The sequence below is a fragment of the Corvus hawaiiensis genome, chromosome 5, assembly GCF_020740725.1.
Source record: "Corvus hawaiiensis isolate bCorHaw1 chromosome 5, bCorHaw1.pri.cur, whole genome shotgun sequence".
Taxonomy (NCBI): Eukaryota; Metazoa; Chordata; class Aves; order Passeriformes; family Corvidae; genus Corvus; species Corvus hawaiiensis.
The window spans coordinates 29400195-29427130 of NC_063217.1; the positions used below are offsets into that span (position 1 = coordinate 29400195).

General features: G+C 36.1%; 1 protein-coding gene across 1 annotated transcript in view; it reads right to left on the reverse strand.

Moving 5' to 3' along the window:
- The window catches only part of DLC1 (DLC1 Rho GTPase activating protein), a 203789-nt gene that overhangs the window by 136457 nt on the left and 40396 nt on the right, over positions 1 to 26936 (reverse strand). The gene's annotated exons all lie outside the window — the stretch shown is intronic.

The following is a 26936-nucleotide window of genomic DNA, read 5'->3' on the forward strand; positions in this document are numbered from 1 at the left end:
TAGTAATTAAAAATTAACTGGGCTGTTTTACAAAAGAAAAAAATTCACAATCATTCAGATGGTTTGGAATTGGGAAATACTGCAGTCCATAAGCAGAATTTCCTCAGTAATATCCCCATTACACCAAAATACTGAGTAAGTATCTCTACTGGTAAATTCTGATCTTTGAAACCAAAGCCTTTCATGCTAATGAATCAAATTAAGAGAGTAAACATGTAGAAAACCCTTTCAAAAATTCTAATTAATTTCAAGTGCCATAATATTTTAGTATTTGCGTTGAACAGAAATTGTAGCAATAATATAGAAAAAACAACAAGAATTATTAGTTTATAATTCAGACTTATTTACAAAACATTATTTTATTAAACTTGCAGTTTTTAAAATTAAGTTTTCCGTTCCCGATGATTTTATTTTTTTTCCATCTGGATGAGGGAAGAGAAAAAATAAAATCACCAACTTTCATGACAGACTAGCTTCAGAAGGGGAATTTAGACAGGTCTTTCTTCTTTGTGGTCTTTAATTTTACTGAAGAGTAGAACGGAAGGCAATTAAAATCCACCCAACAATAAAGCTGCATCAATTATCTCATTTTTAAAAAGAAATTAATGTCACATTCAGATGTGTCTGGCTAAGATTATGACAACACTATGAATTTAATTGTAATGGAAATACAAAGCTGTATGCTTGCCTGCATGTGTTCTCCTCCATGCCTGCATGCTTCTCCACACTTACTTTGTTTCCTGACTAGATATTTCTGCTTGCCCGAGCCTCTTTATGACACTCGGGTCATGCACAGAGACCTCTTCTAGTTAGTGCTGGATGGTTGGCAGCTCTCCTTCCATGAGGCCATTGCCAAGAGCCTTCATTTGGGGTGGTCTGATAATTTCCTCTGTCTTCGTCATTCAGCTGGCAGAGTGTGACTCTCATTGGAATGGAAGTACAAAACAAAGATGCAGGGTAACTGTCCTGTGCTCTGTCTGGTCTTATCACTCTCCATAGATCCGGGTAAGCTCCCAATGCTCTGAAATCTGTCAGGACCACATGAAGCTGGTTCATATGACAGACAGGACAAAAGCCTGTCTGCAGCTTGTCCAGACCATTAAGTAGAGCTTGGCCATAGTAAAGAATTAATTTCTTTCTCTATAGGGATCCTAAAGTCTTCACAGCAGTATCTGCAGGTTCCTAAATACCCCAAGATTTACTGTCACATATTTTGTGAAAACTTATGATTTTTTTTTTCAAATTAGCAATTGCTAGACCTCAGCTTCTTTATATATAAGGACTCAACTTGAAATAAAAGCAAAGGTTTAAATAAAATTATTTTTGGTACTTCCCAGGAGTTCACAAAATAAGGAATTTGATTTTCACTTAAACTACCCTCTACTTTCTGGGATGGACATACAGTATTTTAAAATGGGGTCAGTTAAATTTTAATTCCATGTTAAGGAGCATTTATATAGCTTTTGGTAATAATAACAATCTGTGCTTCCTTTCATTCCCCCAAATATGTGTATCTCTTCCCTAAAGAAAACGTAACTTGAATGTTAACACCAAAGCTGAGATGTGACACACTACGTCTAGAACTGGAGCAGCCCCAAGAGTGCTCATGCTTTTCATCAATCGGCAGTTGTTCTATTACAATTCATTTACACAGAGAGCTTTTTTCCCAAGCTCACAAGTAACTTTTTTGGCTAATATTTATCTTATAAATCCTTTTACAATAACAAACATATGAATAAATCCTGCAACATTGGCAAAACTGAACTATTTGGGAACCAAAAGGCATGCAGCTCTATAAGGCAACAGTATAAAGATAATTAGTCTCATGTTTCTTATTAGTTTCAACATCATGCAATGTCTACAAATGTGATTTTTCCTTAAAGACCTGAAATCTGAGGAATGTTTCTATGTGGCTGACAGGAATCCCACGTGATTTCAGCTTTTACTTCTCTCCTTATATATAAAATTTATAACCTTAGAACATGTTTCATGTAAATAAAAAAATCATAGTATCATGTGATGATAGAAACTAAAAATTGTTACATGATGAGTCCAAGTTACAAAGCACCTGTGAGCACTTACTTGTAGAACAAAAAGGGAATTTAAACCCAACAGAATCATACCATTCCTGTCTTTCCTTAGCCACCTCAAAGAAAACAAAGGAGTCTTTTGTCCTTCATCCTGAGAAAAGCAAGTAGCTCTGACTAATTTTGAAGGGTGCAGATATGAAAATGAGGAAGCTCACCTCATGGCTACAAGTGCCAGAATCTATCATAGCACCGATGCTGCATCTTCATGAGCCAATTGAAAAAAGCTTAGCTATAGAAATCATCAGCCTTGTAAGTGAGCAATCTGATTCTAATGATCTTTCTGATACTCAGACCAAATCCAGTGGTTGATTGCTGTCTACATTTTTGTATTCCACTAATGTTATTCTCCTGGATGCAGATATCACTGAGGTTAGCAGCCATAACTCTGCAATAGTTTCTGGAATATTATGTGTGAAGGATCAGTTTTTATGCTGGTCAAAGAGACCTCGCTGCATCCAGCTTTATGTTCTGCATAAGAAAATCAGTGGTAGAGCATTGCAGCAACTGACACCTACTGGGAGAGCAACAACTACTGAGATTTATTAAGATTGATCCTGTGTGAGTTTGCGCTCTTGAATCTCTGCAGATAATCCCAGCTGCAGAGCCTCTTCCCATTGTTAGCTACAGCAGGGTGTTACAACTGTTTGGAGTTCTCTAACTAACTAAATAAAAAAGCAAACCCCAAGAAGCTAGTTTTTAAAACACGAAATGTATGTTTTGGAATGAATATTGATGCTTACAGTCTCATGTATATTCAGTCACTGGGATACTACTTTTGTTAGACCAGCTGGGAAAAGATCTAAAGCAGATCCTCCAGGAGGCTCTTGATCTTGAGTTTTATTCCAGGCATAAAAGAATAAATTACTACAAAAGTTACATTTCTTCTATGATGATGAAACCTTTACTTTCTGCAGAACCTCACAGTTGTTTGCTCAGAAAGCTGCAGACTCACAAAATAGTGATGCTAATTGTGAGATGATGGAGACAGGAGGGGAGTAGCATGCCAGACAGAAACAGTGATGGGTTTGGGAGCATTAGGGAGGTGTTAGATTATGGAAAAAGAGTACATCAAACTTTGCAAGGTAGTAGGACTGAGAATAAGAGAGTAAGTGTCAAACTAATGTATTTCAGTAAGTTATCACCAACCCTGATAAAAATGATAGTTATTGTATTTCATTTTGGTTTACTGAAAGATATAGAAACATAGATTAACATAAACCACCCTATTTTCTTTTACAGTGAGAAGAAAAATGCCAAGCACTAGTAGCACACAAGATGACAGTGGTTTTACCTTGGGCAGGAGGTGGAGGTATAAAGGAGGGAAATAAAATATGCTACTGGGATCTCATTTGCTTATTTGACCATATTCTTGGAATCTCAGTTTGTTCATGCTTCAACATGCATGTGTAGCAAGCTTGAGCTTAAAAATAACCAAACACCAATACAGTGACTTTACTAACTCAGTATATCTCTAGATCATCCAAGAGAAAAAGAGATGAAATGAAATGAATTATTTTGCCCTCTGGATACCTAGTCTGTTAACCTTTAAACATTTGTCAAGGGTATGGGTGACAGAGTCAGTAAATCAAAACCACAGGTTTTGGGTGAAAAGTAGAAAATTGGCATTTTAGTTAATTCAAGAATTCCTATTTCTTTCAATATAGTTAAGTTCCAAAAAAATTCAAAGTATATTGCCCATATGAAAACAACCAAAAGAGAGAAAAAAGAAAAAAAATCTCATAACAAGTAAACATGAGAACTTTCTTTTTTTGAAAATAAATGGGAGCTTTGATTCCGAAAAGAGCTTATGGAAAGGATGTGAAGTAGTTTTTAAATCCAAATATAAAAATGAAAGCTCTAAAAAATACCCCAAGCCCTTGAAAAACCTCCTTGGAAAACAAAAGATTCATCTACACAGCTGTTGTATGCTAACATGCTTGCAACCTAATCACCTTTCTTTTCATTTGAGAAAAAATATACAATTATATCCATTTCTATTTAAATATTTAAACTCTGGTCAAACTGAGTATCAAATTTCCTCTGTTCAAAACCCCCAATACGTGGTTATTCTGGTACAGTTAATAAACCAGAGAAATATATGTTTCATCTGCCATATAATTTCCTCAGCTGGAAGTGCTACCAGTAGGATCACTGCTCCAGGTCTGTGATATGATCAACTCCTATTACACGTCTTCAGGGTCTTTTAACACCTTGTTCAACTGAGTAATCCCTGAACTAACATTTTCTAGTACGTACCTACACGGAGAGACAACAGCACAGACAGCACACACGTTTCTTTTCTTCTGTCTCTGCAGTAATTGCATTTTATTCTCAGGTATTATCTGCCAAGCTGGGAGCTCTGATGCCATAAAAACACAGAAACCAAGGGAAATACATCTGTGAAGTTTTGCTCATGCTGCTGATATATTTTAAAAGCCTGGGAGGAAGGAGGGGTGTTTTGCAAATGATTGCAGGGGATTCTGGGTTCCATTCAACACCATAATAATCGGCTATATATGCTGCAAGTTAAAGTTAGGATGAGTTTAGTGCATGGGTAAGCTGGCAGACTAGTTACTCCTTTTCTTAGAGCAAGACTACTGGGGAGCCATGGTTTGCTACTAAAACTTTAATAGTAGTTGGACAATCTTTTTTGCCACTTATGAATCTTACAAACATCTAATTTTTCTCATCTTTAAAATGTAAGTAATAATGCTTTACCATTAAAAGGAATGTTTGGGGGCTTTCAAGTGCTTGAAAAGCCAATTCTGCAAGTATTCTGATTGTCGTGATAGACTTTTCTACACATCATGCATAAAAGTGTAGGATTTTGCAAGATTAACACATAAAAAAAGTTAATTAATCTTATTTTTGGACATATACACTTTTTTCTTACAATTACTAAACTTTTCTACTCTAAATGATCTTGCATGCTTTGTATTTTTGTAGCTTGCATTCTGATATCAAAATGTTTTCCAGTAAGAAGTTCCATATTTTAGTTCAGTTGTTTATAAGATCTTGATTGTTAGAATCAGTGAGAGTTAGAGTAGACACAGGTCTATACACCACAAAATGATACTGCAATTTTTATCTTAATTGACAGGTATAATAATTTTGTATTCAAAGAATGGCCAGCCATAGCTGGTGAAGGACATGCTCTGGCTGAAAAATCCTTATTTTGTAAACTCTTTTTATGGGGCACTTAAAAGTTGGAGATGATTCAACACTGCCATTCATTTATCTAACATAAATTCCAAACAATTTTGTTTTCTATAGATGATACATTTCTAATTCATGGGAAAAAAGAAATTGTTACACAGCACAATACAGAGCTGTGGTAGGAACTTTGCCAATTACTTCAGTAAGTGAAGCCTCAAGCTGAGGCAACCTGGCTCAAAATCTTCCTGTCTGTGTTGTGTCCATTTCCTTTTTAAAGACACAGTTCTGTGTAGGCAAACATGGATAAGCATAAAAGGTAATAAAAATCTACTCTTAAAACACAGGATTTCTATTAAAACTTTTACTAATTGCTACATTTACTATGAAGAGAGCCCTTTTAAACTCCTTCCTTTTCCAGAAGTTCTAAAATTGCTCTTCTTTCAGGATCACTATTTATTTTGTTCTGAATTTTATTTTTGGTTTCTGAGCAGAGAAGTATCTCATTGATGTCTGTGTTCCCACGCTATTCCCATGAAAATCTCACTCAGGCTTGCAGACAGATGCACTGCAGACCCTGAGAGTATTAAGAGGGTCCAATTCTGTGAAGTGCTGAGCATTTCCTGTGTTTCCCCAGGATCATGCCTTACTAGTACAGTTTCTTCCTGAATTGTTCCAACTTTCCCAAACTTTGCGTGGCATATTACAAAAATGTAGTTCACAGTTTCTAAGCCTTCAAAACTTTGCAGAGGGAAACAGCACACAAGAGTCCAAGTACACTTTTGGCTTTCATACCAATACCAGTTCCGGAAGGAGACTTTGAATTATTCTGTATTTTAGTTAAGAGGGACTATTACAAGTACGAAGCATTTTCTGCCATTACACTTTTGACTGAATCTTATGTTCACACTCAACTCTTCTAGAACCAATTTTTCACATGCATTTGAAAATATTCCTGACCGCTACAATAGTGCAAAAAACTCTAAAAGGCTGCAAATCCCATTTCATCACATGGAAAGAAGAGGTGCTTTTTAAAAAGCAGTTAGTCTGCTGACTGGCAGAGTAGATTTATGAAAAAATAGCTGTATTTCATATGAAAAAGGTTTTGTGAAAAGATTTGTATGAGTAAGATAAATACAAAATTTTGTATCCACCCACCCATCCTTAATCCCTAGTTTTGCATGTAAATTCAAATTACAGGCTGGCTTCAGGAAGGGTAGATATCTTTTTCAAAAAAAACCTCTTTATTTCTTGTGTCTTGGCAGCAAAGTAAGCAGAAATATGACTTAGTGAAAATAAACCAGCCAACCAACAAACAAAACAACACTGTACCAATCCTTGTATGAGCGCTTGTTTTTCATTGGAAAGAAGAGGGGAATGCAATACCCTTGACCACCCATGTACTTTAGGCCTTCAAACTCAGTGTTTGTGATCTGAACTCAGTTCAGGAAGGAATGGGCTGTGTATGCTGCAAGTTGCAAAACTTGCTGTCTCTCAAAACAACAGTATAGAATGAAGGTTTTATTTATATTTGCCTGTTTTTTAAGTGATGTGGTGATAGTCGTGATAAACTAACCTACAGATAAATTAGATCAAGATTTTTCAATCTGCCTTTCTAATGCCTATTTCTCCATTGTTTTGTATTTCTAGTCTAGTGAAAATTTGCACCACTCTGATTACTTTTCATATGGGAACATCCAGATGTGAGAACCCAACAGGCTAGGGACTATTTAGAGAAACTAAATGTATTCTAACCTGTGAAACTAAAGGAAATCTACCCAGGCATGCTGAAAGAGATGGCTGATGTGAATGCAGGATCACTAGCATCAGTGGAAAACCAGGACAGCTGTGGGGTGTTCCTGATGGCTGGGAAAGACTTACACCTATATTCAAAGGAGGTAAAAAAGCAATGACTCTAAGCTTGTAAGCCCATCTCAGACCAGGAAAACATCGCAGAGCAGACCTTGGAATCCATTATCAAAGACGTGAGTGACAGGAAGGCAACTGGGAGTAATCAACGTCAATTAACTAAGAACAAATCATCCTTGACCAACCTGATTTGTCTTTCAAGATGTAATCACTGGCTTCATGGGCAAGAAGAGAGCAGACATTATAACATACCTTAGCGTTCATAAGATTTTCTACAGTGTCTCCCAAAGCAGTCTCATTTTAAAGCTGGAAGCATGAGCTGGAAGAGCGGACAGTGAAATGGGTTGAAAACTGTCTGTACTAACATAATTCAAATTGCCAAGCCATTAAAACTGACATCTTTAGCCAAGGTATCTAGTTCAAAACCATCTTATCTCTTAGAGTTTTTAGAATGAGGTGGAACTAATTTGTTCTGGGTTCCTAATGGAATCTGGATGCCCCTTTTAGATGTGGGACAAAATGGCTGAGAAAATAATGCCAAACACTGCCGAACACAGAGGAGCAGTTCTTCACCGAGTCTGAGGAAAAGATAAAATTCTGTGAAAACTAGAAGCAATGAGATTTCAAGGATTTCCCCAAAAAGCAGAGGATGGGAACTTTTGGAAGCTGATATATCTCCTGCTATGTGCAGTGAGTCCTACGAAGTGTAAGAATTTCTTGTGAAGACATCAAAGAAATGCATAAATTCAAGCCTGAAATCCAAGCAGGGAAAAGATGTTGGCTCAAAGTATACACTTACAGTTGCTGCAGATGTGACAGATTGTCTTGAAGTATTTTCCACGGACATCAAGAAAACAAATAATGGCAGCAGAAGGAGATGGTGTTGCCATAAGTAGTAAAAAGAAATTTCTGTGTGTTTGCAAGTGGTCTGAGGAAACTTAATTTATGTTTGTGAGAATGTGAGAGTATTTACAAGTGTACATAGCTTCAAAGCTACATTTAAACAGGACTAAACAATCCAAACTTTCAGCTTAATAAACACCACACAAAATACCATATATTTCAGGACTTGCTCTCCTGATTGGTACGTGTGTTATGAAACCTGAATATTCCTAACAGAGCAGTCCTGAAATACTGGCACTAGAAGCACCTAGTTCTGGAGAAAACCATAATGTTCGTATATACATAGAAACAACCCTGGCATACTAACAAATACACTGCAGCAACTTTCCTGATTTTTTTTTCTCCTATGCTGGAAATTCCATATTAAAGTTATGAGAAAGTTGAGACTAAGGAAAATATATCACAAAAGATTGACTTACTTTTTCATTACTAGAGAGGGACTTCAGGATAGCCTCTATCTTCATCAACTCTGTTCTCTCATATGAAGCTATAGAAAAGCTGCTGCAGCTACAGATTTCTGGCTTTCATGAAAAATCAATATGTTCTGAAAGCAGTTAGATACTGTTCAGACCATCATTGATTAAAAAGTATTGAAAGTGCTGAAAATTATTACTTCCTGATATTCCTATTTCTTTTGCAAGTTAACATACTCATGTATTGTAAAATTTAAAGGATTTCAATGTCCTTCCTTCCTTCCTTCCTTCCTTCCTTCCTTCCTTCCTTCCTTCCTTCCTTCCTTCCTTCCTTCCTTCCTTCCTTCCTTCCTTCCCTCCCTCCCTCCCTCCCTCCCTCACAAAAATTGCATGAAGCAAAGTAGAAGACAGCAGCTAGTCTACATCTTACAGGAAATTATCCACTATGAATTTCAATGAAGTATTTTTTAGGAAACTAAAATATTCAGGAGAGATTCAGGTTCTAGGTCATAAGTATTTGGCAGTAAGTTAATTTAGTAAATTAAATAAAATAAGCCAGATACAGAAAAGAAATAAAATTTTGTGTAGGACATTATGATGAAGGGAAAGAAAAATAAATCAGTATTTCTAGTAGTTGTGAAGAGAGTCCTCTTGAAGATTTGTTTAATAATGAAATTGGATACTCAAGAGAGTCTTCATACTATCCCTGGCTTCTCTGGTCTGTATCTCACTTCTCGTGATTTGTGATGAATGCTTTAGAGAAAAGTATAGCCAGCCTTTTGTCCTTTAAAAGCCCCTGGCTAGCAAGGGATAATCATTCTGTTCCAAAGCCTAGAGGTGATGAAATAAAATGTGAGCTTTTATTTTAGTTCTTATTTTCCTGAAAAACTAAAGCAAAGAAGTTGCCGACATACTGATTAACGAACAAATCTTGACCTTTTCATAACCTAAGAAAGAAATTACTGTGGATGGGAACTGCTGGAACAAGAGAGACTTCTGAAACCATGTCACATCTTTCCAAGGACATGGAAAGATGGATCCAATATTGTTTCCTAGGAAATAACCTAGTATTTTTTAAAGACTTGAGATGATTCCGATCTGCAACTTTCTCTTGTAAATGGTGTAAAAATTAACTATCCTTTTGCTATTAAAGTCATACAAAATTGAACTTTTAATTGCATTCTGTAGCAAATTAATCAATCTTCTTACGCCTTTGCTGGCAAGACTTAAAAGCCAGTCACTCCTAGATATCTTTTCCACATTCCTACATACAGTTATCAAACCACTTACTATGGGCTGATTCCCAAGTGCTTGCCAGGAATGAAAGATATGATATACTATAAAGGTATTTACTTCTGAAGTGACAAAAGTGACCTCAATTCCATCTGTATTTATTTAATTTGAATTACCTGTGGATAAATGAACTTTTCCAGGAGTAATGACTGATCATGATCCCATGTAAAACCCTGAACACAGGTCTGCCACAGTAATTTTGCTAATTAAGAGAAATCAATGGGAAGATTTCCTTGACTTGGTAAGCACTGAATCATTTCCTAGATCACTGAAGACTATCTTCCCTGTTTTATTCTGACTTCAAATGCTAAAGAAATTGATGTTTCTTTGGTCAATTCAATCTCACTTTCATCAGATGCTTTATTTGCCCTGTCAGTTTTACAAGCCGCTACTGAAATAAAGTTTGAGAACCAACTTCGGTGCCTGGGAACAAATTGAATGTACCTCTTCAAAGAAGGGTCATGACATGCCTGTGTCATGTTGTACCTCATGTGGGAAGGAAGTGAACTGTTGAGCTGCCTTATGCTCAGAAAGCCTTCTGTCACCTAAGTCACAAATCCAACAAGACAAAGTCCATTTCCTACTGCCAGCTATAGAAAGGAGTCATAAAACAATTAATTAGCCTTTATAGTGCTCAGTTAGAGGAGCCAGGTTAAAAGCAATCTGGAACCTCTTTTTAAAATGTCTAGTAACATAATACAGCTTCTGATACCAAAACTACTTGAAAGGAGGCTGTAGCAAGATGGGGATCAGCCTCTTCTCCCAAATAACAAGCAATGGGATGGGGGGAAATTGCCTCAGGTTGCACCAAGGGAGGTTTAGATTGAATATTAGGAAAATATTTCCACATTGAAAGTGTGGTCAAGAATTGGAACAGGATGCTCAGGGGAGCGGTGGAGTTACCACTCCTGTAGATGTTGCAAAAGCATATAGATGTAGTGTTTGGGGACATGGTTTAGTGAGGGAACTTGCAGTGTTAGGCTCATGGTTGGATCTTAGATGATCAGCCTTAATGATTCTATTTTTCTACTTGCAAGAAATTTTCTCAAAGTAATTTAAGATCCCATTACATGGAATTATTTTCTATGTGTTATACAACCTTTGGTGTGAACAACTTACCTATTACCTCTAAGTGAAATTACCAAAATCTTTCAAAATTACTTTAGTCCAAAATAAAATAGGCAGTAGAGCAGAAATCAATGAAATGTCTCTCATTTGGATTAATTCCCCCTGCAGGTGAGGAACACAGCTCTCTAGCACAGTGGGCTCAGTATGGTTTTAATGAACAGTTGATGGGGCCAAGACTTGGGAGAGTCACAGGCAGAACTGGTAAAATTTTCCTCAAGTACAGCCTTTTAGTGGAAGGACAGCTGCACTAGTTGGGAAAAACTTATTTAGCTGAGGGAGAGTCAATTCCAGAGTATCTAGAAACTGGCAGAGCAAATGTGTTTGTTGAAGAGGTGGAAATGAAATGCTTGGTAAACACCAGAGTTCCCAGTGCTGGACATTACAGCTGAGCTGCACCAATGCTTGCAAGAGTGGGAACTTTGTACACGCACATACACAACCCATGAGACAAAAACAGAGCAACAGCATAATTACTACTTTGATTCTAGCTATTAGAATTCAGTGAAAACAGTAAGGAGAGATTTAAAGCTTGTACAACTTCTGTGGGAACTTCAGAGGACCACACAGACCTCAACAGGAATTAAGAAAGGATTTCCCATGCATTTTATGGAAGTTGCATATTCCATGTGGATTCACACAGGAAGGTGATTTACTGGTTGGAAGAACTGAGTCAATTTCTCATTTTGAAAGGTGGTATTGATGGTGTTTTTGGGGTAAAATCTGCTAATAATACTGTAAGATCACCAGACAGCAGGAAATGCAAAGTTGTGCCTTTTTTTTCAAGTAAATCCTAAAGACTATCTGCTAGAAGATGACAATGATGTGTGGAAGAAGATAAAGGCATAATTTATTCACATAGATTAATGATAAAATCCACTCCTTAATAGCTAGAAGAGAGAATCTTTAAGAAACCCCTCCAAACTAGGAAAAATTATGTGTAGACTTTTAAAAAAATTTTTTATAAATTCCTCAATCTATTCTGCATTAATAAAAATAGACTTGCATTTAAATTTTCTACTTAATTCTTCATATACACTTTCTCATCATAGTTACATATTACATGCTTTTCTCAAATGATACTTCTGCATATAATTTATTTATGCCATTTCCATAATATTAAGTATAAATTATTCATTGTATTTCCTGTCTAAAATGGTTTTGATTTTCATTTGTAGAGATGGTTGACACTCACCAATTTCAGATGGAAATTATCAGTCATCATCTTCATATTTCACCTAACACAGTCCAAATCAGCACCTTCATTGCTATTCCTTTATTACTTGCTTCTGATCTTAACTCTGACAGACTGTGACCATGCTGATTTGTTTCTTTCTCACATTATGCCTTCTTTCCTGGATCACAAACATGCTCATAGATGCCTTGTTCAGTGGCTTATCATGTCAAATACAGTCAATCATTGCATCCAGCAATTATTTCCCCAAAGACTTATAAGTGTCCCTTCCCATGTGAAATGTTGCCCCTAGCCCATTGTTAGTTGAAGACAAGATAATGAGAGAGCATTTTTAAGAATGTTTTACTAATAATTCTGTGATTTTTTTTGTCTGTCTCCTAGTGTGAACTGCCTTACCTTTAGACTGAAATCTTCTTGAAATAGAACTGTTACCAAAATTAAACAGCATACTTGCAGCAATTGAAGAAGTAAGAACAGCGGTGATATTGGCAGCCTGGTAGTATTTTTGCTTTAGTTCTCATAAAGATCAGACATGCTTACACTTCACAAACCTATTTTAAGTAGTGACAACATTATTTGTGTTACTGAAGCACTCAAAAGCCACAGACTTGGACCACAACCACATTGTGCAAGATCCTGTACAGACAGGGCAGAAGAATTACCCATACACCAGAAGGAAAGTAACCAGCATAAAGCAGCAATCCTCATGCAGACTGATGTGGGAGTACAAAGAAAATGATCGTTTGTGTCATATAAATAACGTTGTAAGTATTCTGGGAACCCTGGGATCTTGACTGATATCAAACATTTTCAGATACCCCAGCAAAAGAGTACAGTACTGAAAGCACTTGGAACAGTCAATGAGACAGCTTTGCTGATGTATGTGGGGATGATCCTTATGAGGAAGAGTGTGAAAGATTCCAGCCTCCTGTGTTTTGGCTTTTCTCACAATTGTGAGAAAACTATTTTTCTGAAGCATCTAGGCTCTCATAATCCTGAGCCTTACAAATATAGAGTATTTTTGGGATAGAACATTTTGGTGTTTTCTTCTTCATGAACTGTTTCGTCTTTCTATTTTTAGTGAAACATGAACTGTTGTTATCCTTCCCTTTTCCTCATTTCCACTTTCCTCTCAAAGAGGATCATCCATTTCCCAAATAGTCAGGCCCTTCAAAACACTGCTGCTCCTAGGGTCAGTATGCCCTTATGACTCTTTTCTCTTTTTCTGCTTTCATATGTAAAAGGATTATGAGAAACACTGACAATTCTGGAGCTTTTGAAGAATTCTCAAAACCATTTTATGCAATATATGTTCTTCATGGTCTATACTGACATGCCTTTATCTTGAAGGAATGAGAAATTTTCTAAAGTTCTATCACTGTGATAAAGATTGTATTTGTAAAAATTTGTGAACTGTCCAAATGTATACTACAGCTCATAAAAATATACATTAAAGGTTTTACTATATCATGAATGGCATTATTGCTACATTAACTATTACTTGTTACTAGCTACTACTCGATATCTTGTTACAGACCACAAGACAGAAGCATGTTTTTTGTCAGTGTATGCTTACACGGTGAATTTGTTGCAAGATTAGAGTGTGAAACGCCAGTTGCTTCTCTACAATCTTTTATGGGATTATGCAGCAATGTAACATACTCATTGTAATGCAGTTATTGAAGGTAACACGAATGGTCAAAGGAGACTTAACAGGAAAAGGGCATTTCTCAACAATGTTATCACTGTGACTTAACAAAAATTATTTTAAACTTAAACTGTGTACGTATGTGCTTACATGAATACCAATCAATGACAAAACAGTACCAAAAGCATACAAGGTATGTTAAATGGAAGGAATCTTTTGCCTACGTGGTGATTAACTCCACCTACACCATTTGCAAGAGATTAAGGAAGTTTAGAATTAGAAAACGCATGTGTTACAGAAGGATGGTAGTCCAAAAAAGCATTCTGACAGGCAGACACTGATGAAATGCTGCCTTGGAATTCGTGTATCCCGGCTTTCACTCCACCCTACCGGTAGCCTGGGCAGGAGCAGCGGGAGATCTGATCGAGCTCACGTTCTGCAGGGCCCTGCAGCAGAACCACTGATGACCCCGAGTGATTAAGGGTCAACAAACTTTAGCCTGAAGCAACTGTTCTATGAACTTTGGCACATTCTGAGTTGGCTCCTGCTGGTTTGTTGCCTTTGGCACTTATCTTGCAGTTTAGCAAGGATTGTGAAACTCTGAATAAAGTTACAAGACATATCGGTTCTGTCTCAGTGACTCAAGGTCTTGCTCTTCAAATGTTCTTGGTCTTCAAAATTCCTTTGGCAAATAATCTCATCTATCAGCTAAATATTTTCCAATAGGTGTGTCAAAGGCCCCATCAGAAAAAAAAAAATAAAGAAAATAAGAAAAAAAAAAGGAAAAAAAAAAAGAAAAAAGGAGAAAAAATTATATAAATAAATAAAAAAAGGTATAAATATCATGTGGGACAGGGAAACATTATCAGAGATTTTCTGTGGTAGCACTTTGAAAAACTACCTGCATTCTATGTATGCACAAACTTCAGCCCATGACTGAAAAAACCCTATATTTTGAATTCAGTACTGTGTGCTGTGTTCAGATGGATGAAGGGAACAACTACTTCAGAAAAGTGAAAATATCTTTGGAACATTAAAAGAAATAGAGGAAAAGAGCAACATACTTTTGGAAGTACTTATAAGCCTAACCTCACTGACTCCCAAATGTTTATGTTGCTTACAGAAGAGAAATTTTAACATAAAGTCAATTAGACTTCTGAAAATTTTGTTCTGCTTTCAAGGCAGAACTTAGGCCCTCGGAAGAAATTATAAATTCTTCTTTATTAAAAGTGCAAGGAAGAGAACATATAAATCCCCAGACTCCTTTATTTCTTGGCAATATTTGACAATATTTGACAATGACATGTCTTTCTGAAGTGCAAAATGGCTTCTAGGTAGATAGGTTCTCTGAATTAGAAAAAAACCCAACCTTAAATGTCTATCTTTTCTTAATATAGAATCCATATGCTCTGATTTTCCCCTGTAATGTCTGTATTTCCAAGACATTATCCACTGGATGTGCTAAACTACGTGAGAAACCTGTTAAAGATTATTTCCTTTTCTAAGAAGAATACAGAGGTTTTAAAACACCCTGAAATCCCTAAGCATGTTGAAACATCACTCAGTGCTGGCAACAGCAAAGCTTTTGTATTGGCAAAGCAGCAAAAGAAGAATTAGACAAATTGCATGTGACTGTGTAACAAAGCTCCACAAAGAGCCAACACAGTTCTGTTTTAATGGTTCAAAAGCTGGATATGAAATTGGCTCTATCACTTTCTGTCACATTTTTTGCTATCTGCCTTAAAACTATCACCCCATGGATTCTCCAATCAGATACTGAATTGTTGAATTTATAGCAGCAAATTCAGAATTTTAAATATTAAATACTTAAAATATTAAATATTTTAAATTTAAAATATTGCTATTTGAAAGTTCCATCAGGCTTCCGAGGACACCTATCTCAGTCAATTTTTGAGGTGTTTTGAAACACATCACATTTCAATTTAATTAGTATATTTAATCCCACATAATCTTGCATTTACTCATTGATATTTGTAAGGTATGTTGCAAACTCCTAGGGCTATAACACTGCAGTTAAAGTATGCTGGACTAAAAGTGAAGGCTTTGCAAAGAAAGTGCATTCTGAAGGATCACACACTACTGAGTGATTAATTCCATCATCTACTCCTCTCCCTTCTATGAAATTAAACCCTACTTTTTTTCACATTGCAGTCTTCAGACTCAGTAGCCTATAATTCCTCACCAGATGCCTCCCATGTGTAGTTTTTTTGTTGCCTATCAAACTGCTGTGGGATAATAAGCTTCCCAGTCTGGTGCCATTCATATACAGTATTGTCTTTTTACAGATGAAATCCAGAGCTTCAGAATAACTTTGGAAGGTCAAAGAATCTCCTATCTTTCCATCTCAAGCAGTACCGTGTTTGCCTTTCTGTATTCTTCATGGCAATGCTTTACTATTATTTTCTATGTAATGTGTGCAGTATTATTTAAAATACAATAATCACATTTCACTATTTTTTGAGTGATAGAATATGGGGAATATCAAGTACTATTATAGGTTGTTTGGATTTTTTTTCTCTTTTAAAACAGGGCTAGTACAAAAATATCATAAGGACAATTTAGTAAGAGAAGGTAAATAGAAAAAAATTCCGAGCACAAGCTGTGTGTTAGGGAGTAAAAACAGACAAACTAAAAACTTTGCTGATCTCTATGTAATATAGGAAGGTTCTTCAGTTAGTTTGAAGAAAATAAAAAGCGGCAACATACTGGAATGTACAGTTTCTATTTATAGAAAGTCCCACTAACTAGAAGCCCATGCCATTCAATTAACAATTTACAACACCTTCATTATATAGTGCAGTGCAAAAAGTGGAAGATTGTTTCATTTCTGCATTTCCAGACACATGTCATTTCCAACCCCATATTTAATAGTGTGTAACTGCCTGAAGGGGAGAGATCAGAATGTGTGGCATGTCTCACTGAGAGGAATTTTGTGCATTAAAAAACCCCAAACCATGCTCTTTCAACTATTAAACAGAGAGCTAACAAAATTCCTTGCTTCCACCCTGGCTTTGAAGTCCAAAAAAAAAAAAAATGGAAAAAGGAAGGACAAGAAAAGGAAAAGAAAAAGGGAAAGCAAGCGAGCAAGAAGTGAGAGATGGAAGAGAGTGAGAGACAGAGAGACAGAAAGTGCAAGAGACAGGAAGAAGGAGAGCTCAGGAGGAAGAAAATTCCTTACAAGAGGTATATGTAAAGGACAAAAAGAAATGGCTTTCCATGATGTCACTCACAGCATGTCTATGTCTGGAAAAGTACTTGAAAAGGCAGACATGGATTTATTCCATTTCAGTAACACAAACTATTCATGCCACGTTTTCCAACCACGTTCCAGAAGTAAAGAATACTGTGTACAAGGCATAAAAGAAGATAATCATTTATATGCTGCCAGCAAACTGATTTGACCAAGCTGATACTTTAGGAATTGTCATTTCCTCTTTTCTTTTCAGAATCCTTTTTTTTCCCAATTTCCTCCTGGTTTACAATCTCTTCCCACCCCCACCCTGCTTCTTGCCTTTTTCTTCTTTCATCTCTCACTCCCTTAAAGAAGCTGATGCAAGGTTTTTTCCTTCTTTCTTTATGTGCATGCTTCTACTTTCCTGTGCTCTCCACCTACTGGCAGAAAGACTAAACTATTGTCACTGTTTTTCTAACTCAAATTCTGTCTTCATTCCCTGGTTCTGTGCTCCTTTATTTGTCTTGGATTCAAGCCTGAAATTCTTTCTTAGATAAAACACAGGAAATTCTCACCAAAAAGCGTATTTACATATTACATTGTTTCTTTCCCCTTTAATACAGCTTTTCTTTCTTGAGGTTTTGCATATTCTCTCTTCAGCTAAATACACAATATTCCCCTCACCCTCTCCTCCCCCCAAATCATGCTTAAAATAACCACAACTGCAAGCAGAGACATGAATTTGTGGAGTCTGAATTCAATACTAACAAGACTGACAGCATAAACAATTATTAGTGCTGATCTTGTCCCCCGGGGGCCCTGGTCTTCAGTCCATGGCTGGGAAAACATCAAATACCTATCTTTGCACTAAGTGCCAATATTCCACCTTGTTCAACTCACAGGTAGACTTGATGTCCAGCTGTATTTTAGAAAAGAAGAAATTCAAATGCTTATAGAAATGAGCAAGACTGCTGCTGCACAACCATCCCAGTGATCTTATGGGGACTGATCTGGTGAAAGACAGCCATGGAATATGCGGGCGGCAAACTGTACTTTGGAGCAGGGTGGGTACAATTTGGTGTAAGTAACTATAGTGACTTTAGGCAAGATGCAGAGCCAGAGTAAAAGTCAGAAAGGTGGAAAATGCAAAGAAAATAGAAGGAATAGAGGAGAAAATGGAAAAAAAGGAGGAAAAAAGAAAGAAAAAAAACCAAAAAAACCCAAAAAGACAAAAAAGAAAAAGAAAAAGAAAGAAGGAAGAGGAAAAAATACACTAATGATTCAGGAGCATAGTTAAGATAAAGTAAATCATAATTTAAAAATAATTCTTATCTTTCCTGTTTTTTATATACACAATTATGGCAAAAGGGATTTAAATTTCATAACATCTCAACATCGGCCAAAGTCCCATCAAGCACCAAACTTTTGGATATGAGTAGTAGAAGATTACTTAAAAACAGTTTTACAATAACACTACTTTATAATAAATAGAACAATTCCTATCTTGCCAAAACAATTTTTTAATATTAGTTTAAATAGACACTAATAGTTATTATCACTTTGGAGATTAGCACAGCAGATACTCAAAGCAGCAGTTTTCTCAGTAGTTTTTTGGCTGCTCACACATGATTGCCTGCAATCATTGTGCATCTCACCTGCTTTACATGACAGTACTGCATGGGACAGCTGGGTAGTTTGAACCTCCTCCTTGAATCACACAAAGGAGGAGACAGAAAGCAACTGCACCCCTGAACCTAAGAATTACCTTACAAATGAACTCCTGAAATGACGCTATTTTTTCCATCTTCAAAACACTCTTATCTTTCCCTTCTCCTGAATTGCTGAGGGATAAGGTAAGGGCTCTCAGTCACAAGATGATCTTCAACCTGTGCTATTTATTTTGACTGCTTCTCTCCCAGTGATCTAAGTCCTCAGAGATGTAATAAGCACTCACAGAGTCTGATAGAGATACAGTGGACTTCTTCATAGAGCTATCCAAAACTAAAACTGAAGGTGGCCCTGGCAAATTATGAGTTAATGAACAATTAATCTTCCAACAACAGTTTGTCCCAGCTGAAAGTCTTGTGCAACACTGTTGGGCTGTAGAAAGTTGCAGCCGTTTGTCACCTATTGGTCTGCTGGCAAAAATTTCAAGTTTTTCACAACTTTAAAGCCCCTTATCCCCAGTTCCCACTAAATCTGTAACCTAGCTTTCTGCAGCAAGTCTCCAAGCTTTCTTGCTTTCCATCCCTTCATACTGTCCAGCAAGGGGATGTACTGACCCTTTGTGAAAATCTGCTCCGAGTGATTTTGAAGGTATCTTGAACTATTACCGAACAGGATGGAAACAGTCACAAATGTATGAACACTTTTTTTTCTATGGTGTTTATTAAAGGCTTTCCCACAGAACACTTTTCTCATTTTAGCACAGATCTTCAACACTGTTTTAAGGAATTACATCATTAAAATCCTTATTCTAGTCTGCATGTGGTGTAATTTATCCCCAACCATATCTTCCAATTACTTCCTTTCAAAGAGGTGGAATTCTAAAAATGGTGAGCTGTACAGATGTAATAACTGATGCAATATATCTCAGTAAAATTTTAACAGGAAATTTCAGATTCCTTCTTTTAGACAGTTTCCCAGAAATGTTTGGCATTTATTACTTGCTATGAAAGGCTCTATTAGGCATGAAACAGAGAAGACATGTGTCACTAGGAGAACTTATATTGAGATAAAACTCAGTGCAAGAGAAAGAGCTTCCATATAAGAGAAATAGCCCAGTAAGGGCTTCCATGTACAGCTGTCAATGATTCAGAGTATGTCTGTGGCTGTACTGGATCCATCCAGACTACTTTCCTCTCCTCAGACCTGCAGCAGATTAGAGGATGTGTATAAAAACATGGAAATCCCAATGATAGACTGTGATTCTTGAGTAAAATGCAAATCCTGCATTGGGACTTCATTGCATGACTGACAATAAGACTGTGATGATAATGTGCACAAGTTTCCATCTGCTGTTTTTGATGGGTTATAAACTTTTTCCCAGAAAAATGCCTAAACACATTTTGAGGCCAATTTACTTTTAGCTTCCAAAATATCAGTAACTTTCACAGACTGAATCTTTAAAAAAGATTGTCCCTTGTTTTTAAGTGGTGATTACTTCCTGTGTATCTGTGGTGATCACTTTTGCAAGTGTTGTATACCCCTTTGCATTGTAGCAATTAAAACATCAAAAAAATTATTAAAATCTTCAGTGCTTTGTGGATTTTGTTTTTCTTCAGAGAAATAAGTTCTTAATGCCATTGCAATTAAGAAGGAATTTACTTATATTGCAGCAGTTTTGCACTCACAGGCTTCTAACTGAAAATGATTTAACAATTTTGCCCATCTTTGCACATGCATGCAACAAGAATGCCATACTCCATCTCAGAATTGAAATTCTTCAATGCAGAAATGCAGTCTACAGATTACATTCTGACAGGGAAAATTTGCGAATTATTTTTTTAAAAAACCCAGTGGAATAAATATGTAAGCTTTTCTTGGCAGGTGCTGAAAAAGAGTTAAAATTTCATACTGACATACAGTTAAACATATTTAAGCAACATCAGGAAAAAAAGGGAAACTTGGTAGGGATTCAACTCAAACCGTATGGAAGAGCACAGAAGACAGACTTGAACTGAACTTATGAGGCAATAAAACTGGAGAACAAATGGGAACATTTCACGTCGCGTCTGACATTCAGAACATATTGTCATGGGAAGCAAAGCCCAGCAAACTCAAAAATTTAGACTTAACCAAGTTTCTATCAGAGTTGTTAAACTAAAAAAAAAATGCTGATATTCTGACATTCTACCATGTCTAGAGAAACTGAGCCTTCTACAGTTGATTTCACAAGAGGAGAAGATTTACTGATGAAGAATAATTAAAAAAGTTTTTCAGTGTGCAGATACACCTAAGTTTACACATGGTATAATTTTGCTTTCCTCCTTCCCAGGTTTATATCTAATGTAGTAGGCTGAATCCCTGTCCTCCACACTGCTAGTCTGCAAAATCAGACTATGTATGATAAAACAGAGTATTCAACATAGTTTGAAGACTCTACAGACCCATCTAAAATTTCCTATTTGCTATGCTTTGGAAGTTCTTTAGGCTCTTTGTCTCAAACCAAGGGAAAATCAATGTCCACCCACTGTTACCATCACCATAATATTTAAGTTAACCCTTTAACCTAATGGCTGGAAACAGCTTTTAGAAGAAGTCATTTGCTTAAAATTTTCACCTGGAAGATTCCAGTAAATGAGACAGTTTAAGCATATATAGAAACCACTAGAAGGACAGAAGGCTGCCAGGAGACTTACCTGGCAGTAAGTGTGCTGTCATGAGAAGCATCCACTTGCTTGAAAGGGGTGAAAATAACTAAACAGGTTATTTTAGCCATGCATAGTAGATAAAATAATCTTTTTTCCCACTTGCAAAGTGATGTCTGCGTATTTCTTTCGTTTTCCAATACAAACACTGCTTTGGGAACAACTTCTAAGTCAATAAGTGACTTACAAATTTTCGCTTACAGTTTTTTTCTTCAGTCAAAGCTTTTTGTTATCAAAGTTACAATGTGTAATTTCTAAATAGAAACTGAAAATAGACTACAAACTTACGGCAATTAATTTTGGTCATTAAACCTTTTAACTGCAGCATAATGCCTTAATTCTGCACAAAAAAATCTGCCTGTGTCCAAGTGCTTGATGTCCCCTGGTGCCCCTCTTCTAAAAGAGCAAGACACCAGGTGGCAGCATACAGTGAAAAAATGTACTTGACATTACTAACAGCACAATTAATGACGTTAATGCTGAAGAAGTCATATACTTTTTCTTCAGTTTATAAAAAATGATAATCATACACAACCAGATGGATACAGTGTTGAAGACAGTGTCAGCTACTCTACAAAAGGAGGAAAACATGAGAAAAAGCCCCAGTATATAAGCATGGCTGAAACAAAAAAGTTGCAAGAAGAGACAGAAATGCAATGTATAATTTGACATCTTGGAAAGTCTCAGAAGTTCTCATGCTTAGCACTTCAGAATTTGGGTATTTATTTAGATTCCCAATATTTTTGGGGGATTGAACTTGGAACCCAGAGCAGATTGCCTAATATATGTATTTCCTGGGTCATACTGTAGCTGTATAAAATTTCAAACCTTTTGTTGCACTGTGAATTTACATTGGTCACTCAGGATTCAATACTGAGGAACTGAATAAGAGAGAGAGAGAGAGAAACTGTCCCTGACCAAAGCAAAGGTGATGCCTGTCGAAGACGTCATGACTGGATTCAGTGGTTTTGGTTCAAATTGTAGGAGTAGCATATTCTTATTGCAAAAAAAGGAAAAAAAAGAAGTACAATTAGGGTTAACACAGGAAGAGATACTTCAAACAGAATTCAGATTCCTTTGGGGAGCAAGATGGAGTCAAAGAAAATTTTTGAGAAGTTCATATAACAAATACAGCATAATCCTGCTGTTTTCTTATACATGACTGGCAAATGTAACTGCACGGTATTTTACTTTTTATAGGGTAAAATAACAGGCTGTTAGAATTCAAATGAAATTCTGATTGTGTGAAAAGTTAATCTCATAATTAATTACCTTACCTTGTTTTCTAAAACACTTTCTTTTAAGCATAGATATGAAAAACAATACTAAATTAATCAACTTGATCAGGTCCTGAGAAGTCTTTACTCACCTTGCATTCATAAAAATTATCAAGTTTTAAAGAAACACTATTTGAATTAATGTTGGACAGTAAGAGTCTTTCTCCTTGATGCTCACCAGAATAACTTTCAGTGTTGCCTGAATGAGTAAAATAAGAATTCAAGGAATACTAAAATGGCAGCAAAATTTAGAAAAGTTATATGAGGACTTTGACAAATAAGCAAATATTACATAAAAGTATGATTCAGAGACCAAAATCTATCACCTTGCAAATTGTATGACCCCCTGCTAAAGATTTGTCAGCACAAATGCACTGACATATTCTGTATGTATACCTCATAGTTCATCAAATTTACTATAAAAACTAATGCAATAGGAAATGTGAACATTGCAAACCCTTGAAATAATTCTGATAATTCTCCTTCATGAATATTTAATTTGAAATAGAGGTTTCCTTGTACTTACAATAAATTTTAGCTTCTTTTATAATTAAAAACCAGTGTAGTTAATTAGCAAGAAACTCGAACTCTTTCTTACTCTACAAATCTCAAAGTTATTTTTCACAGAATGATTTGGCTTTCTTTAAAAAGTTCAAATTTTAAAACATAATATGAATCAAAAGCATATTTGGTTAAATTCTTTTAGTGCATATAGATTAAACATTTGCAAATCTGTCATCTAGATAACACAAGTTTTTCTCCCAATCCAGCAACAAGACTTGTGAAAGTGGACTCAAGCTCATCCAAGGCTTCAGTGATACCAGCAGCTATGCCTGAAGCCCATTCCCATGCTCAGACAGACTAGGTAATTTTATACTTGCAGGCATAACTGATGTCTTAAATCACTGTGAGAATTGAATGCATCTTAAATGAGTCATTATAGCTAATCTGAAAAACAATCTGCTCCTAGGTACCAGCTATTCTGGTGATAATAGATGCCTGATTACCTTTGTACAGTGTGATTAAGGTTAACTTGGGGACTGTTGAAGCAGGAGGGATAAGACTGCCAAAAAAAGGAGTAGAAAATAATCATGGCTGGGTTTTTTTTACCTGAACAGAAAAGAAACACTTTACAGAGCAGATGTTCAAGGACAAAGTTTTGGCCACAACTTTTAGGCCTTAGTTGCTGTTGTCCTTTAGCCAATTTTTTGTACAGAGGAAGTAAAAAAAAAAAAAGGACAATGATAATTGATTCAAGTTTTCCTTAAGTGGTTAGCTTTTAACTGGACATTGGAGAAGGATATGGCAACTTGCCTTTAGTTACTAAATTACATTTTAAATACTGTAGCCACATATTGTTTCTATAATAATCAAACCAAATTTAAAAATAAATAAATTCTCGTCTTTACATTTAAGAATATTTTAAGTGTCCATATGTATAGCATTGGTTTGTAGAAGGCAATGACATGTAGAATATTTACATTCCTTTCTCTCCAAATCCAGACAAGACACTCCCTTTTCCCAGTGTTTCTCATGGCCACAAGGGCAAAAGACTGTTGATTTCTTATTTTTTTAAGCTGATTTCAACTCTCATGTGATTACTGCTAACCAAATGTATATCCTCAAGTGTTAATATACAAAAATCTTTGTCTGTTTTGGAAACTGATTAATAAACCCCCAAACCATAAAGATGTGCAAATTATAGAAGCATGAATTTTTTTTACTCTGTAATCATAAGTAATATAACGATGCCAAAAACATTTCTTAGTATCCCATCCTAAGTTATGTGGGAAATGTATCTGTTCAGTCACATTAATCCTTACTTTCGAAAGGATTGTCCATATATGCACCTTTCCAAACACATACCACTTGTGACTCAAACACCCTATTGGTCACATGATGCTATTTCACCCTGACCATGGGATATAATGGTGGCATCCTAAATTTAGGATGGAGGTTAGTCAGCTGTATGCTTCTCACAAGCCTGAAATCCCAAGTACATCTGCATATCAAAGGCCCTCATAATGCACCCTGCAGAATCACAGAAAAGCCTTTCCATAATGCTCTGTGGAGAATCCTGTCCTTCCTTGTCATGCCTGTATTCAGGAAGGAGTTCAGGGGGTGTGTGTGTGTGTGTGTGTGTGCATGCAGGTGTATGCTTATATATATGGGTATGTACTGTACACAGGAATGGATTTGGCTATCCAGAAGTGAACCTTCATGAAATATTAAATAACTTATGCATGAAAATATACACACATAATCTTAATTTTATTTAAAATAATATCTATTATTAATTTGCAGAGAAAATTGTAATTGATACTGAATTTTAAATACAATTCTTGTTTAACATTTCATAAAATCTACTCATGAAAATTTAAAATGTCCTGCTTTCCATAAACCAAGGAGTGAATCATTTCCACTAGGATTATCAAACCAAATTGTGCTTATGGATATCCCAACACATTGTGATGCTGTTTGAAATCGTTTGGACTAAATCCATAGAAAGCTGAATGAACATGAATGGATGTAGTTTGTCTGTACACAAATTTTCTATCTATAAGTTATATCCTGTGTAGGTAATACCTTTTACAAGTTCTTTATCAGGAACTAGATCCAAGCTCATATCTCCCTGCCCTGCCTTAGTATTCCCACTCCCCAGTCTGCATATGATGTGGTGTTTTAGCTTTACAGTCTGATTTTGATGTGGTAAATGGTTTGCTATAGTTTGTTTAAAAATACCACATATCATTCCGTAATGTAACTAATCGCCCTTGTACTCCTATTTACATACTATTAATAAATACAACAAAAGAAGTTGTCCCTGGAGACTAAGCATCTGGAATCCTTGAAGATCTGCAGTTACAAATGCCAGAAAGGGAGTAAAATCTTTGAAACAGTCCATTACCTTTAAAAAGTAGCTCCCTGAGTTTCAAATGCAGAAAAATTTTATTCCTATAGCTAGTCTGACAAAAAAATCCCAAACAGAATCCAAATAAAAACCAGAAAAACAAAACCAAAACAAAAGAAAATTCTCCAAGCCCTAAAACCTAGAGTCTCCTTTATAGTCAGAACACCACACTGTGTGGATTTTCAGAGGCCATCACTACGTGGATTGCTGCAGAGTGTGAGGAGTTGCAGCCTGCAAAGCTTTAGAAGAGAGCTATGTTTGTAGAAATTTTAACTTCACTCATAAAAAAATTATAAAATTATAGAATAAAATAACTGCATATATATGCAGCATAATACGTTAATCACAGCAAAAGTCAAATAATTGCTTGCTGAAGCTGAATTAACACATAATATTATAGGAAGTGACCCATGCTTCTGCAAAGCCAGGTGTTAAGAGTTCCCCAAATATTACCAAAGAAGCCAACATTTAAAAGGGATGTTTAATACCTTAAAAAGTGAGAAAGTGTCTGTGTGCTTCTCAGGATCTGGTAAAATGGAATATTACCTTCTAGCTTAACATATGTACTTATTTGAGAATTTGTTCTGCTATGTATGCAGTGACAGAGTGCAGAGCTCTCTATTTGCTATAGTTATGCACTGATGATAAATTACAAGTGAATTTATTTTTGTACAAGTGAACAATCCCAAATGTAAATGTTTATTAGAACTTCTGTTAGCCACAATCAAAGGCATTAGTTAACTTGCTATTATTGCAGTGCAGTAAATGACAGGTGGCCTCTATTTTACTTTTTATAGACTTGTTCTAAACATATATTTATGCTAACTACACTTTTTATTTTAATATTTTATCCCAGATTTTCTGCTGGTCTGGTTACCAGAAGCTTTTCAATAAGTGAACAGATGGAGCAGGAGTTATGCTAAGACTTTTCAGGACAGGCAAAGCTTAGAGGAGTCTAGATTTCTGTGCTTCTTGAGGCAGTGGAAACAGCAACTTCAAGAGGGAACAGATAGCATGTCAGGAGTTTCTAGGACATCCAAGCATTTCTGCACATATTGATGGCTGAAGCATTATGAAGAATTCTTCAGAAGATGGAAAACAGCAAAAGAAAGAACCATGCTTCTCATAGTTATGTGTATCTATGAATGGATATAGAAAGAGGCTCCTTGCCGTATCTGAGCTCTCAGGCCAGCCCTTCCTCACTGCCTATCATGCACTGGGACCTGCAGAAAAGTGTCTGCTTGCTCCAAGGCTCCCCTCTGATCCTAAGAGTCTGGAACCACTTGCCAAATTTTGCCTTAGAATGACATTCTCACACCAGTAGGGTAGTAGGTACCTCTGAGAGAACTAGGATGACTGGGTTTGGACATCATAAATCAGCCACAATTTTTCTCTGGCTGCATCCTTCATGAGATTTAGGAAATGTTCTGAGTGATACCACTTCAGAAAAACTTACCTTTCTAAAGAGCATAGCTCCTTTAAATTATTTTCTCATA